Raw genomic sequence first — 14,129 nt, 5'->3', positions numbered from 1 at the left:
CTGTATGAGGTGTCTGTCGACCCCTGCTGGGGTGTCTCCCAGTCAGGAGGCACAGGGATCAGGGACCCACTTGAGGAGGCAGTCTGTCCCTTAGCAGAGCTCAAGCGCTGTGCTGAAAGATCTGCTGCTCTCTTCAGAGCTGGCAGGCAGGAATGTTTAAGTCTGCTGAAGCTGCGCCCACAGTCACCCCTTCTCCCAGGTGCTCTGTCCCAGGGAGTTGGGAGTTTTATCTATAAGCCCCTGACTGGGGCTGCTGCCTTTCTTTCAGAGGAGGAATCTAGAGAGGCAGTCTGGCTACAGTGGCTTTGCTGCGTTGCAGTAGGTTCCACACCCAGTCTGACCTTCCCAGTGGCTTTGTTTACACTGTGAAGGGAAAACCACCTACTCAAGCCTCAGTAATGGCAGATGCCCATCCCACCAAGCTCGAGTGTCCCAAGTCAACTTCAGATTCTGTGCTGGCAGCAAGAATTTCCAGCCAGTAGATCTTAGCTTGCCGGGCTCTGTTGGGGTGGGACCCATTGAGCAAGACGACTTGGCTCCCTGGCTTCAGCCCCCTTTCAGGAGAGTGAATAGTTCTGTCTCGCTGGGGTTCCAGGCACCACTGGAGTGTGGGAAAACAAACAAATGAACAAACCCAAAAACTCCTGCAGCTTGCTCAGTGTCTGCTCAAGTGGCTGCCCAGTTTTGTGCTTGAAACCCAGGGCCCTGGTGGTGTAGGCACCCAAGGGAGTCTCCTGGTCTCAGTTGGAAATGCAGAAATCACCCATCTTTTGCATTGGTCTCAGTGGGAGCTATAGACTGAAGCTGTTCCTATTTGGCCATCTTCCCAGAATCTTGTGTCTCTTCTTATAAAGGCACTAATCAGATGCATGAGGGCCTCCATCTTCATGACCTAATCATTTCCCAAAGGCCCCACCTCCAAATATCATCACATTTGAGTTTAGGGCTTCCAATATCACCCTAATACCAAACCCAGGAAAGGACATAACCAAAAAATAAAACTACAGACCTACAGACCAATATCCCAGATGAACATAGATGCAAAAATCCTTAACAAAATACTAGCTAACCAAATCCAACAACATATCATCAAAAAGATAATCTGCCATTATCAAGTGGATTTCATACCAGGGATGCAGGGAAGGTTTAACTTATGCAAGTCAATAAATGTGATACACCACATAAACAAAATTAAAAAAAATCACATGATCATCTCAATAGGTCCAAATGCATTTGACAAAATCCAGTGTCCCTTTATGATTAAAACTCTCAGCAAAATTGGCATAAAAGGGACATACTTCAATGTAATAAAAGCCATCTATGACAAACCCACAGCCAGCATAATATTAAATGGAGAAAAGTTGAAAGCGTTCCCTCTGAGAACTGGAACAAGACAAGATGCCCACTCTCCCACTCTCACCACTTCTTTTCAACATAGTACTGGAAGTCCTAGCCAGAGCAATCAGACAAGAGAAAGAAATAAAGGGCATCCAAATTGGTAAAGAGGAAGTCAAACTGTTGCTGTTTGCTGATGATATGATAGTATACATAAAAAACCCCAAAGACTCCTCCAAAAACCTCCTAGAACTGATAAAACAATTCAGCAAAGTTTCCAAATAAAAAATTAATGTACACAAATTAGTAGCTCTCCTATACACCAACAGTGACCAGATTGAGAATCAAATCAAGAAGTCAACCGCTTTTATAATAGCTGCAAAAATATATAAAATACTTAGGAATATACCTAACCAAAGAGGTGAAAGACCTCTACAAGGAAAAAACTACAAAACACTGCTGAAAGAAATCATAGATGACACAAACAAATGGAAACACATCCCATGCTGATGGATTTGTAGAATCAATATTGTGAAAATGACCATACTGCCAAAAGCAATCTACAAATTTAATGCAATTCTCATCAAAATATCATCATCATTCTCAGAACTAGAAAAAACAATCCTAAAATTCACATGGAACCAAAAAAGAGCCCACATAGCCAAAGCAAGACTAAGCAAAAAGAACAAATCTGGAAGCATCATATTACCTGATTTCAAACTATACTATAAGGCCATAGTCACTGAAACAGCATGGTACTGGTATAAAAATGGGACATAGACCAATGGAACAGAATAGAGAACCCAGAAATAAACCCAAATACTTACAGCCAACTGATCTTTGACAAAGCAAACAAAAACATAAAATGGGGGAAGGACACCCTATTCAACAAATGGTGCTGGGATCATTGGCAAGCCACATGTAAGAGAATGAAACTGGATCCTCATCTCTCACCTTTTACAAAAATCAACTCAAGATGGATTAAGGACTTAAACGTAAGACCTGAAACTGTAAAAATTCTGAAAGATAACATCGGAAAAACCCTTCTAGACATTGGCTTAGGCAAGGATTTCATGACCAAGAACCCAAAAGCAAATGCAACAATAACAAAGACAAATAGCTGGGACTTAATTTAACTGAAGAGCTTTTGCATGGCAAAAGGAAAAGTCAGCGGAGTAAACAGACAACCTACAGAGTGGGAGAAAATCTTCACAATCTATGCATCTGACAAAGGACTAATATCCAGGATCTACAATGAACTTAGACAAATCCACAAGAAAAAAAGCAAACAATGCCATCAAAAAGTGGGCTAAGGACATGAATAGACAATTCTCAAAAGAAGATATACAAATGGCCAACAAACATAAAAAAATGCTCAGCATCACTAATGATCAAGGAAATGCAAATCAAAACCACAATGCAATACCACCTTATTCCTGCAAGAATGGCCATAATCAAAAAATAAAAAAATAATAGATGTTGGCATAGATAGGGTGAACAGGGAACAGTTCTCTACTGCTGGTGGGAATGTAAACTAGTACAACCACTGTGGAAAATAGTGTGGAGATTCCTTTAAAAACTAAAAGTATGTCTACCATTTGATCCAGAAATCCCACTCCTGGGTATCTACCCAGAGGAAAATAAGTCATTACACGAAAAAGATACTTGCACACTCAAGTTTATAGCAGCACAATTCACAATTGCAAAAATGCGGAACCAACCCAAATGCCCATCAATCAAGGAGTGGATAAAGAAACTGTGACACATGATGGATATATTAGTCTGTTTTCACACCGCTGATAAAGACATACCTGAGACTGGAAAGAAAAAGAGGTTTAATTGGACTTACAGTTCCACATGGCTGGGGAGGCCTCAGAATCATGGTGGGAGGCAAAATGCACTTCTTATGTGGTGACAGCAAGAGAAAATGAGGAAGATGCAAAAGCAGAAACCTCTGATAAAACCATCAGATCTCATGAGGCTTATGCACTACCATAAGAACAGTATGGGGGAAACTGCCCCCATGATTCAAATTATCTCCCACTGGGTCCCTCCCACAACACTTGGGAATTACGGGAGTACAGTTCAAGATAACATTTGGGTGGAGATACAGCCAAACCGTATCATTCAACCCCTGACCTCCAAATCTCATGTCCTCACATTTCAAAACCAATCATGCCTTCCCAGTAGTCCCCCAAAGTCTCAACCAATTTCAGCATTAACCCAAAAGTCCACAGTCCAAAGTCTCATCTGAGACAAGCCAAGTCCTTTCCAACTATGAGCCTGTAAAATCAAAAGCAAGCTAGTTACTTCCTAGATACAATGGGAGTACACAGGTATTTGGTAAATACAGCCATTCCAAATGGGAGAAATTCGCCAAAACAAAGGGGTTACAAGGCCCATGCAAGTCCAAAATCCAGTGGGGCAGTCAAATTTTAAAGCCCCAAAATGATCTCCTTTTACTCCAGGTCTCACATCTAGGTCACGCTGATACAAGAGATGGGTTCCCATGGTCTTAGGCAGCTTCACCCCTGTGGCTTTGCAAAGTACAACCTCCCTCCCAGCTGCCTTCACAGGCTGACATTGAATGTCTGCAGCTTCTCCAGGTGAATGGTGCAAGCTGTCGGTGGAGATACCATTCTGGGGTCTGGATGATGGTGGCCCTCTTCTCACAGCTCCACTGGCCAGTGCTCCAGCATGAACTCTGTGTGTGGGCTCCAACCCACACTTCCCTTCTGCACTGCCCTAGCAGAGGTTCTCCATGAGTGCCCCACCCCTGTAGCAAACTTCTGCCTGGACATCCAGGTGTTTCCATACATTTTCTGAAATCTATGTGGAGGTTCCCAAACTCCAGTTCTTGACTTCTGTGCACTCACAGGCTCAACAACATGTGGGAGCTGCCAAGGTTTAGGGCTTGCACCCTCTGAAGCCACGGCCAAAGCTCTGCATCGGCCCCTCTCAGCCAAGGCTGGAGCAATTGGGATGCAAGGCACCAAGTCCTTAGGCTGCACACAGCACAGGGACCCTGGGCCCAGCCCACAAAACCATTTTCTCCTAGGCCTCTGGGCCTGTGACTGAATGGGCTGCCGTGAAGACCTCTGACATGTCCTGGAGACATCTTCCCCCATTGTCTTGGGGATTAACATTTGGCTCCTTGTTACTTATGCAAATTTCTGCAACTGGCTTGAATTTCTCCTAAGAAAATGGGGTTTTCTTTTCAATCACATTGTCAGGCTGCAAAATTTCTGAACTTTTATGCTCTGCTTCTGTTATGACATTGAATACCTTTAACAGTATCCAACTCACCTGTTGAATGCCTTGCTGCTTAGAAATTTCTTCTGCCAGATACCGTAAATCATCTCTCTCAAGTTCAAAGCTCCACAAGTCTCCAGGGCAGGGGAAAAATGCTGCCAGTCTCTTTGCTAAAACATAACAAGAGTCGTCTTTGCTCCAGTTCCCAACAAGTTCCTCATCTCCATCTGAGACCACCTCAGCCTGGACCTTATTGTCCATATCACTATCAGGCTTTTGGCAAAAGCCATTCAACAAGTCTCTAGGAAGTTCCAAACTTCCCTACATTTTCCTGTCTTCTTCTGAGCCCTCCAAACTGTTTCAACCTCTGCCTGTTACCCAGTTCCAAAGTCACTTCCACATTTTCAGGTATCTTTTCAACAGCACCCTGCTCCTGGTATCAATTTACTGTATTAGCCCATTTTCATGCTGCTGATAAAGACATATCTGAGACTGGGAAGAAAAAGAGGTTTAGTTGGACTTACAATTCCACATGACTGGGGAGGCCTCAGAATCATGGCGCGATGCAAAAGGCACTTCTTACATAGTGGCGGCAAGAAAAAGTGAGAAAGATGCAAAAGCAGAAACCCCTGATAAAACCATCAGATCTCATGAGACTTATTCACTATCACAAGAACAGTATGGGAGAAACTGCCCCCATGATTCAAATTATCTCCCACTGGGTCCCTCCCACAACACATGGGAATTATGGGAGTACAATTCAAGACAAGATGTGGTTGGGGACACAGCCAAAACATGTCAATGGAATACTACTCTGCCATAAAAAGGGAAGAATTAATGGCATTTGCAGTAACCTAGATGAGATTGGAGACTGAGAGTTATTTCTAAGTGAAGTAACTCAGGAATGGAAAACCAAACATCGTATGTTCTCATTCATAAGTGGGAGCTAAGCTGTGAGGATGCAAAGGCATAAGAATGACATAATGGACTTTGGGGAATCAGGGGAAAATTGTTGGGAGGGGGTGAGGGATAAAGGACTACAAATTGGGTGCAGTGTATACTGCTTCGGTTATGAGTGCACCAAAAACTCACAAATCCCCACTAAAGAACTTACTCATGTATCCAAACACCACCTGTTCCCCAAAAACCTAGGGAAATAATTTTTTTTTAAAAAAGAGATTAGGGCTTCAGCATATACATTGGGGGCAGGACAGGGGGACAGAAACATTCAGTCCATATCACTGCTTCTTTTTCTTCAGTTTCCTTACCAGTAAAAATTGGTAAAATGATAATAATAGCACTTATTATGTAGAATTTTTAAAGAGAGGATTAAGTATATTAACATGTTTCTAAAGCTCTTGAAATAGTCTCTGGCACATAGGAAGCATTATTTAATTTCTTGATCTTGTTGAAGATTTCAAGGTTTGCCAAAGAATAAGAATTATGTGAGAGGGGAGCCACATAAGTTCTGGCCAGGAAAATGCTAGAAAAACATCATACAGTACACATTTGATATTTTGCCATTGGGCAAATCCAGGCTACATTAAAGGAAGCAATTGACTGAGTTTTGATGCCTATTCCCCCACTTTTGCTGCCTTTTCTATTTGGGTGACAAGATAAGTCCTCTTCTTCAGATATCTCTGCATCCCAGCATCTTCATCTCAAGGATCTTGATCATTATCCCCCACTAGCTAATGTACAGCTGTGAGACACAGTAAGTGGAACCTCCATTATTTTTCAAATGGGAAAACATGAAGCACTAAAATATATAAGACCTGGTACATGCACTTTTGCCTTCACTTGTTTAAATCCTTCTAGGTCCAGTCTTTCTTGTCAAATCTTCATTAATCATGGTAGTCCACATTAATTTCTCCTTTTTCTAAAACCTATAACACATTCATCACTCGATTATGTACTTTATATAATTATATTCTTGATATTCTGGTTCTCTGTTTCATGCATATTAGTTATATTTCAGCAAGGATATTGAACACTTACTAAGGCTTGGAACTATATCTTGCACAGTTATTTCCATTCCTCTTCTAAAACACCTGATGTTGAGCTCTGAGAGACAGGTCTTAGGGATATGGAAGGTAACGAGTGGAAGAAAATTCAGCAGTCTGTGGCACTCTCAAAAGTAGTTGGGAGACTTTTCCTGGGGTGCAATATCAACTAAGCACATGCAGCTTCAACAGCTCTGGGCCCTGGTAAATTTTAGCATGGGAGTTTATAGTGAGCCCACCACGATAATACTGTTCCTTCCGAACCGAGCAGACCTGTCCTTTGATGAGTCTTTGTCCTGATAATCATTGCCAATCTGTGGCCAATAGAAATCTGTTTTCCCTCCCAAGAAATGTTTGGTGTTCCATGCTAAAGAATGCTTTATTGCCCTAGTTCACTCTGGCTCCATAAAAGTTAGAGCTAAATCTTCCGAAAAGCTTGCACTGTTATATTTGAAACTATAGTATTAGTCTAATGAGCTTCAATGCAGTTGGAATTGGATATGAATGTAAGCAATGATGATTATATTTTATTTTCTAACTCCTGACTGGTCCAGCAGCATGCACCATTACCTACTCATTCACACTAATGATTCATAAATAATTTATTCGTATGGAATGTACTCTATTTGGCCAATTACAGTGATTCGTGGTAGATTGCACTTCGGTTTTACTTCATCTGACGGCATATGCTTGATTTGCAATGTAGAGCGCAGATTCAGTTCCAAATTTCCTTTCCCACCACGGTCATAATGAACTGAAGCCCACCTTACATTTATGTTTCACATCCCTTTTGCATAACTCATTTTGCCTCGTTGACCTTCACTTCAACTTTCCCTTCCCATATGAAATTAGCATTTTTAGAACAGGTGATCTCTATATTTAATCACCTCTGCTCTTGATGTTGCCCTGAGACCATAGAGTGTAGGGATTAAAAATAAAATTTCAGGTGTTGGACACTGGTTGCAGATCATGGCTCCACTGCTACATGCCTTTGGTCAAGTCATTTATCCCCTTTAAGCTCATTTGCTTCATGTATAAAAAGTAGTAATATGTCCCTCATAGGGTCATTGTGAGGATTAAAGGAATTAAAACATTTCTAGTCCTCAGTGCAGTGCCTGGGACATACCAAGTACTTGGTAAATGTCAGTTATGGTTATTAACTTTTCCTCTGGTCATTGGCAGCTCTTTCCTCTGTATCTGACGACTCCACCTGCTCCCTCGCCAAACTAGCATAGTGCTAGAACAAATGGAATGTTCATCCAAGACTCATGTTTGTGTCATAAATGATATTAGTCCACATTTGTGTCAAAAGGAGGAATTATAATTGCCTCCACATGCCCTATGCCCACTTTCTTAGGATGCTTTGCCCTTGGTTGGTAACCTTGCTAGGAAATTCCTTGACTTGGCATCAACTTGCCTTTGTAGCCAACTTATAATTCCTGCAATCTCAAGCAATTCTAGTCTTCTTCCTCCTAGAGGGCTCCCAGGGTTGTTCATCAACACAATGTCCCCACCTTTTTAAGGATTTCCAGCATCAGTGTTGTAGCAGAGTCTATTATTTGTCCCCTAACTCCTCCAGGAAGCCTACCAGGATTTATCAGAGGAGGTGCAGTTCCTCAACATTGTTCAGGAACTCATCGTCTTAATCATCAATTATTTAATGAGTGAATGGTAAACACATGAACATTTCCACCAATCCCTAAGCAACCACTAATCTGCTTTCTATCTCTATGGATTTGCCTCTTCTGGACATTTTATATAAATGGAATCATACAAGATATGGCCTTTTGTGTCTGACTTCTTTCACTTAGCATAATATTTTCAAGGTTCATCCATGTGGTAGGATCAATTTCATTCCTTTTTATGGACAGATAATATTTCATTACATGCATATGCCACATTTTATTTATCTTCATTAGTTGATGGACATTTGGGTTGTTTCCATTTTTTGGATATTATGAAGAATGCTGCTATGGACATTCATGTAGAAGTTTTTGTGTACACCTTGGGATTTCCTAAGTATGTATTTTTAACTTCTTATTATGGGAAATTTCAAGCATATCTGAAAATTGAGGAAATAGTATAACTATGGTGTACCTATCATCTAGCTTCAAGAATAATGATTAATTCATGTCCCACCTTATTTCACTTATAACCTACTCTTTTCTCATTGCTTCCAGATTATTTTATGGCAGATTCCTGGCAGCATGTTGCTTTATCCACAAATATTTCAGGAATTATTTCTAAGGGTTTTTTCAAAACCTTTATTGAGATAAAATTAAGATATCACAAAATCCATTGGTTCAAAGTGCACAATTCAATGGTTTTAATGTATTTTCATATTTCCCTAATGACTAATAATGTTGAGTATTTTTCCTGTGATTGTCAAATTTTTGTCTATCTTCTTTGGAGAAATGTCTACTCAGATTCTTTGCTGCCTATTTTTAAATTGGGTTATTTGTCTTTTTATTATTGAGTTGTAAGTGTTTTTAATATATTCCAGATATGCATCCCATATCAGATAACTGATGTGGAATTATTTTCTCCCAATCTGTGAGTTTTCTCACTTCTTGATGGTGTTTTCTGAGGTACAAAAGTTTTTAATTTTGATGATCTCATTCATCTATTTTTCTCTTGTTGCTTATGCTTTTGGTATTATATCTAAGCTAATGTTCCCTATCCCAAGGTCATGAAGATTTGCTTCTCGTTTTCTTTTAAGAATTTTATGGTTTTTAGCTCTTTCACTTAGGTCTGTGGCCCGTTTGTAGTTCATTTTTGTGTACAGTATGAGAAAAAGGTCCAACTTGATTTTTTGTATGTGGATATCCAATTGCCCTAGCACCATTTGTTAAAGGGACTATTCTTTGTCCACTGAAAAAGATCTTAGGACCGCTATCTAAAATCAGCTGATTAAGGGTTTGTTTCTGGACTCTCAATTCTATTCTATTGATCTATACATCTATTATTATGCCAGTACAAGACTCTCTCGATTACTGTAGCTTTGCAATAAGCTACAGTTTTGAAATTGGAAAATGTGAGTCCGTTAACTTTGTTTTTCTTTTTCAAGATTGTTTTTGGCTATTTTCAGTGCCTTGCAATTCCAGAGGAATTTTAGAATCAGCTTGTCAATTTCTGCAAAGAAATCAAGTGGGATTTTGATAGGGATTATCTTGATTCCATAGATTAATTTGAGAAGCATTCCCACCCTAGCAATATTAATTATTCTTATCCATGAATGTAGGTCTTTTTTCTATTTATTTAGGTCTCTAATTTCTTTCAACAATGTTTTTGTAGTTTTCAGCATAAAAGTCTTGCGCTTCTTTTGTTAAATGAATTCTGAAGTATTTTATTCTTTTTGATGTAACTATACATGAAATTATTTTCTTAATTTTATTTTCAAATTGTTCATTGTTATTGTACAGTGATAGAATTGACTTTTATATATTGATCTTGTATCCCAAAACCTTGGTGAATTTGTTTATTAGTTTAGTTTTAATCTTACCACTTTACCTTGAACTCAATTTTGGAATTGATCATCTTGCACAAGTCTCTTCCAAGATCCTGGGAGGGCCCCAGCAATCTGTTCATATGTTATAGTTCTTTTAAAATTGATGCATAATTTATGTAAAATACAATGCACTAATCTTAAATGTACAGCTTGATGAATTTTTACATATATTTACATCAATATAACTACTCCCAGATCAAGATATAAAATATTTTCATCACCCCAGTAAGTTTCCTCATGCATGCTCCTTTCCAGTTAACAAGCCACCCTCCACCAAATAATTCTTCTGACTTTCATCCACTTAAATTAGTTTTTCCTATTCTGAATTCTATATAAACGATATTATGCAATTTGGCTCCTTTGGATCTGTCTTTAATGACCCAACATAATGTTTCTAAGGCTTATGCATGTTGTTGCATGCACCAGTAGTTTTGCCTTTTTTTTTTCCTCAGGAGAATATCCAGAATTTGTTTATTCATTCACCTGTAAATGAACATTTGGGTTCTTTTCAGATTTGGGCTATATGAATGAAGTGACTGTGAACATTCTTGTATAAGACTTTTGACGGTGACTACTCATTTATTTTGGATATGTACATATTGCTAGGTCATGTTAACTTTATTAAAAATTTCTGACCATTTATTCAAATGGGCATGCCATTATACACATTTATCATTAATGTATAATAGTTCCAGTTACTCCATCTCCTGCTAACACTTCATATTGTTAGTCTTTACTTTTAGCCATTCTAATGGGTATTTGGTGGCATTTTGCTTAGTTTAGGCTTGCTTTTTGCTGATGCTTAATGATGTACAACAACTTTTCATGTGTTTATTAGTCATACAGATAACTCCTTTGGTTAGTTCCTCATTGAAGTCTCTTGCCTATTTTAAATTGGGTTGTTTGTCCTTTTATTATTGATTTAAAGGAATTATTTTTATGTTCTGGATTGCAGTCCTTTATCAGATATATGTCTTATCAACATTCATTTTGTAGCTTGCTTTTCATTTTGCTAACTCTGTTTTATAATAAGCAGAAGTTCAAAATACTTCCTGATTTTCCTTTTGATTTCCTCTCTGACCCATGAGTTATTTAGTTATTTAAAAGTGTGTGATTTAGTTTCTAAGTATTTGGGGTTTTTCCAGATATCTTCTTGTTATTTATTTCTAATTTAATTTCATTGCCATAAAATATACTTTGGGTGATTTGAATACTTTTAAATTTATTGTGTCTTGTTTTATGACCCAGAATATGGTCCATCTTGGTAAATATTCCATGTGCTCTTTAAAATAGTGTATATTTGGCTATTATGAAGAGGCATGTTCCATAAATGCTAGTTGGGCCAAGTTGGCTGATAGTGTTGTTCAAGTCTTCTCTGTCCTTGCTGACTTTCTGTCTACTTTTTCTGTTAATTACTGACAGTGGTTGATATCTCTGATTGTAATTGTGGATTTTTCTCTTTCTTCTTGGAATTCTATCAAACTTTTGCATCATGTATTTTGAAATTCTGTTATTTGCATGAATGTTATATCTTCTTGATTAATTGACCTCTATCATTATGAAATGACCCTCTTTATCCCCAATAATATTCTTTACTCTGAATTCTCCTTTCACATGATGTTAAGATAGACATGGTGGTCTTGCTTTTCAATACAAACTGAACATTTTTGCCTTTTAAATGGGGTGTTTAGACCATTTATATTTAATATTATTATGGATAGACCATATCAAATTTCTAATTGCTTTATTTTTGTCCCAATCTGTTCTGTTCCTCATTTTCTGCCTTCTTTTGGGTTTATTGTATGTTTTAAAAATTATTCTATTTTATCCTTTTATCTCTATTTTCTGTTTCCTTTTGGATTTTTTCAGCCTTCCTTTATTATTTTAGTTTAGCTCCTCTGTTGCTTAATAGGTATAACATTTTGTGTTTGTGTTTTAGTGGTTGTTTTAGGACTTATGTTTTACATTTTAAAATTATCAGAGTCTACATTCAAGCAATATTGTATCACTCCATCCATAGCAAAATAACCTTACTGCAGTTACTTCAATTTCTTGCCTCTGGCCTTTGTAGTATTATTGTCATGCATTTCATGTAACATTATTATTTTTGCTTAAAAAATGCCTTTTCTTTTTTTGAGACAAAGCCTTGCTCTGTTATCCAGGCCAGAGCGCAGTGTATAATCTCGGCTCACTGCAACCTCTGCCTTTTGGGTTCAAGTGATTCTCATGTTTCAGCGACCTGAGTAGCTGGGATTACAGGCATGTGCCACAACGTCAAGCTAATTTTTGTATTTTTGATAGAGATGAGGTTTTGCCATGTTGGCCAGGCTGGTCTCAAACTCCTGGCCTCAAGTGATCTGGCCGCCTTAGACTCCCAAAGTGTTGGGATCACAGGTATGAACCCCCAAGCCTGGCCTAAAAATACCTTTTTAAGAGATTAAATATGTTTAAAAACTCTTATATTTATGCATATACTTGCCATTTCTGGTGTTCCACATTCCTTTGTGTAGATCCATATTTCCATCTAGTATTATTTTTCTTCTTCCCTAGGTACTTCCTCTAATATTTCTTATAGTGTACGTCTGATGGTAATACATTCTTTTAGCAACTCACCTCTATAATCTTAGTCTCAGTGGGTTTGGAGATCCTATTAGCCAATGGAAGAATGCTTCCACCAGGGAACAAAGTAGTGTTTCCATTAGATTGGGTGCTGAAATTACTTACTGATCATTCAGGGCTTCACATGCCAGAGAACTAACAGCTAGGGGTCACTGTACTTTCTAGAATCACCAGTATTGATTTCCTAACCGGAAACTGGGTTGCTGCTATGCAGTGTGGGCAAGAAACACTATGTCCGGAACCCAGTAGATAGATTGGAGAGCCTTTTAGTACTTCAGTCTTGGTCAATGGAAAATTGGAGCAACCCAGTATAGACAGGACCAACAACTCAGATCCTATAGTAATGATGGTTGGGATCACCTCACAATGTAAACTCCAACCAGATGACATGTTGGTAAAGAGTAAGAGAAACATAGAATGTACATGGAGAAAGGAAACTATGAATAACAACTTGGGCCTCATGACCAGTTATTGAAACAGGACTGTAGCAGCTACATTTTATGCTAATTACTTTCTCATTTTCTTCTGCTACCTTCTTTGAAGATCACTGCTGTTAAATAACTTTATCATATTATATATCTCACATAACAGAATTGCTGATGGAATTTTGTGCATCTGTCCTGTTGGAGAGAGGAATTTTTCACTGGAGAAAGCTCAAGCGTGAAGGCTGGATGGTGGAAGAAGTAGGCTCTGATGGACATTACAGTTTATCCCTCCAGATCCACTTTCCTTCCCCAGGCCACGCTCCATCCTGCTCTGTGCTTCACCAAGTTGGTCTGTATGGGCTATGCTGGTGGCTTCTTTGCACTCTGTCCTTTGGTTGGGCCTAGCCAATGAGAGGCACTGGCAGGGGATGAGAGGGTGGAGAAGAATGAGGTTGCATGATATATTCTCTAAGCTCATTCTCTGGTGGCCTGCCATGAATTGGCCACCTCACTCCACCAAAAGTAGTTCTTTCTGTCAGGTAGCCCTTTCTATGAAACTACTCTCTTTGAGTTCAAGCAACTTCTTCCTCCTCTTACACTTTAGATCAAGGGGTGGTAACAGCTCATAGCCCTTGCTAGCCTGAGATTACTGTACAAATTTACTGGTTTTCTTGATGTCTGCCTACACATTATTAAACTCTTCTCATTATCCAAGTTTGTAAATGCCTTCTATTTCTTGCCAGGATCCCAACTGATATGGTTAGCCTGTGGATTTATTTCTTTAAACTCATGTTTTCACCCCTTGTCCAATCAGACATGGTCAGGAGCTGTAAGTTTAAATACCACAAACACAACTGAAGGCCAGCCCATGCATTTCCAGTGAAAACACTTTTATGAATAGAGGGTGTTGGCTTGATGGAGATCCCAAACTTGGCATAACACCCAGGAGACAAGTTTAGACATTATTTTCACTTTATTTTGTAATAG

The 14,129-nt window shown here is 38.9% G+C and overlaps 1 long non-coding RNA gene across 1 annotated transcript in view; it reads left to right on the top strand.

The window, feature by feature from the left end:
- Positions 1–13,874, top strand: part of LOC129534246 (uncharacterized) — a 47,787-nt gene extending 33,913 nt beyond the window's left edge. Inside the window, exon 4 of the long non-coding RNA XR_008680757.1 lies at positions 13,309–13,874. This is a non-coding gene — a long non-coding RNA (uncharacterized lncRNA). The remainder of the gene's footprint in view (positions 1–13,308) is intronic.
- Positions 13,875–14,129: the final 255 nt, after the last annotated feature.

The sequence above is a fragment of the Gorilla gorilla genome, chromosome 5, assembly GCF_029281585.2.
Source record: "Gorilla gorilla gorilla isolate KB3781 chromosome 5, NHGRI_mGorGor1-v2.1_pri, whole genome shotgun sequence".
In the NCBI taxonomy this organism is placed as follows: domain Eukaryota; kingdom Metazoa; phylum Chordata; class Mammalia; order Primates; family Hominidae; genus Gorilla; species Gorilla gorilla.
This window is presented reverse-complemented; position numbering and strand designations above follow the sequence as displayed.